The following is a 2500-nucleotide window of genomic DNA, read 5'->3' as shown; positions in this document are numbered from 1 at the left end:
TCACCAGGTTGTCAGCTTCCCACCTATAGTCAGACTCATCCCCACCAGAGATCAGCCCAATGAGGGTGGTGTCGTCCGACAAACTTCAAGAGTTTGACGGACAGATGATTGGAGGCGCAGCTGTTGGTATACAGGGAGAAGAGCAGTGGGCAAAGGACGCAGCCCTGAGGAGTTCCCGTGCTGATGGACCTGGAGTCAGAGACTTCTGTTCCCGGCTTAACGCACTGCTTCCTGTCAGAGAGGAAGTCTGTGATCCACCTGCAGGTGGAGTAGGGCACGTTCAGCTGGAAGAGCTTGTCCTGAAGCAGGGCAGGGATGATGGTGTTGAAGGCAGAGCTGAAGTCCACAAACAGGATCCTGGCGTAGGATGCTGGGGCGTCCACATGCTGTAGGGTGAAGTGGAGGGCCATGTTAACTGCGTCGTCCACAGACCTGTTGGCTCTGTAGGCAAACTGAAGGGGGTCCAGGAGAGGGTCTGTGATGGCTTTGAGGTGTGCCAGGAGCAGGCGCTCAAAAGACTTCATTACCACAGATGTAAGGGCGACCGGTCTGTAATCATTTAGTCCTGTTGGCCTTAGCTTTTTGGGCACAGCGATGATGGTGGAGGACTTGAGACAGGCTGGTACATGGCATGTCTCCAGGGAGGTGTTAAAGATGTTGGTGAACACCGGAGACAGCTGGTCAGCGCAGTGCCTGAGGGTGGCTGGAGAGACAGAGTCCGGCCCGGCTGCTTTGCGTGGATTCTGCCTCTTGAAAAGCCCATTAACTTCTCCCTCCTGAAAGGAGAGAGTCGTTTCTGTAGTATGGGTGGGGGATGGGGCCTCTTGGGTGGGAAGGGGTGGTTCAGGACAGTCCAATTGTCTTTCAAATCTACGGTAGAACTCGTTCAGGTCGTTGGCTAGGCGGGAGTCGTTAGTGGTGTGGGGCGCTCTGGGTTTGTAGTTGGTGATGTGCCTGAGCCCTTTGGCAGACAGAAGCAGCGTCGTTAGTAGAGAACTGGTGTTTTAGTGTCTCTGAGTACAGTCGTTTAGCCTCTCTCACCGCTTTGCTAAACCTGTTCTTCGACTCCTTGAATCTGTCTCTATCCCCACTCCTAAACGCTTCCTCCTTCTCCAACCTCAACCTTTTGAGCTTTGCTGAGAACCAGGGCTTGTTGTTGTTAAAGTTCACCCTGGTACGTGTTGGGATACAGCAGTCCTCACAGAAGCTGATGTACACAGCCTCTGTGAGTTCATCCAGACTATTGGTAGCAGTCGTGAACATATCCCAGTCAGTACAGTCTAAGCACGCCCGCAAATCTTCCACAGCCTCACTGGTCCACTGTTTAGATGTCCTCACAGCAGGTTTACAGAGTTTTAGTTGCTGCCTGTATGCACGAATCAGGTGGACCAAGGGAGTTCTGTGCGAGCCGAACAGCCCCGTGACCCACAAGAGAAACATCCCCGCCAAATTCGAGCGTTTGACGGGGTCTATCCGTGAAAAAATATTCACGTTTTTGAGTGCACATGCATTTCTGCTGCAAATGCCTCTGGAAGTTTCATGCCGTTCGTATGCCAATTGTGGCAACACGAAAATGACCCGTTTTCCCATTCCGAGGGATTTCTGTGCGACCCTAACAGCCCCGTGAGCCACAAGAGACACATCCCCGCCAATTTCTAGCGTTTCACGGGGTCTATCCGTGAAAAATATAGACGTTTTTGAGTGCACATGCATTTCTGCTGCAGATGCCTCTGGAAGTTTCATGCCGTTCGTACGCAATGTGGCAACACGAAAATGACCCCTTTTCCCATTCCGAGGGATTTCTGTGCGACCCTAACTAACAGCGCCCGTGAGCCACAAGAGAGACATCCCCGCCAATTTATAGCGTTTCACGGGGTCTATCCGTGAAAAATATAGACGTTTTTGAGTGCACATGCATTCCTGCTGCAAATGCCTCTGGAAGTTTCATGCCGTTCCTATGCAATGTGGCCACACAAAAATGACCCGTTTTCCCATTCCGAGGCATTTCTGTGCGACCCTAACAGCCCCGTGAGCCACAAGAGAGACATCCCCGCCAACTTCTAGCGTTTGACGGGGTCTATGCGTGAAAAATATTAAAATTTTTGAGTGCACGTGCCTTTCTGCTGCAAATGCCTCTGGAAGTTTCATGGCGTTCCTATGCAATGTGGCAACACGAAAATGACCCCTTTTCCCATTCCGAGGGAGTTCTGTGCCACCCTAACAGCCCCGTGAGCCACAAGAGACACATCCCCGCCAATTTCTAGCGTTTCACGGGGTCTATCCGTGAAACATATAGAAGTTTTTGAGTGCACATGCATTCCTGCTGCAAATGCCTCTGGAAGTTTCATGCGGTTCGTACGCAATGTGGCAACACGAAAATGACCCGTTTTCCCATTCCCAGGGATTTCTGTGCGACCCGAACAGCCCCGTGAGCCACAAGAGACACATCCCCGCCAATTTCTAGCGTTTCACGGGGTCTATCCGTGAAAAATATCAATTT

The sequence above is a fragment of the Petromyzon marinus genome, unplaced genomic scaffold, assembly GCF_048934315.1.
Source record: "Petromyzon marinus isolate PM22_M1 ecotype Great Lakes invasive population unplaced genomic scaffold, UKy_Petmar_22M1.pri1.0 PM_G_Scaffold_26, whole genome shotgun sequence".
NCBI lineage: Eukaryota > Metazoa > Chordata > Hyperoartia > Petromyzontiformes > Petromyzontidae > Petromyzon > Petromyzon marinus.
This window is presented reverse-complemented; position numbering follows the sequence as displayed.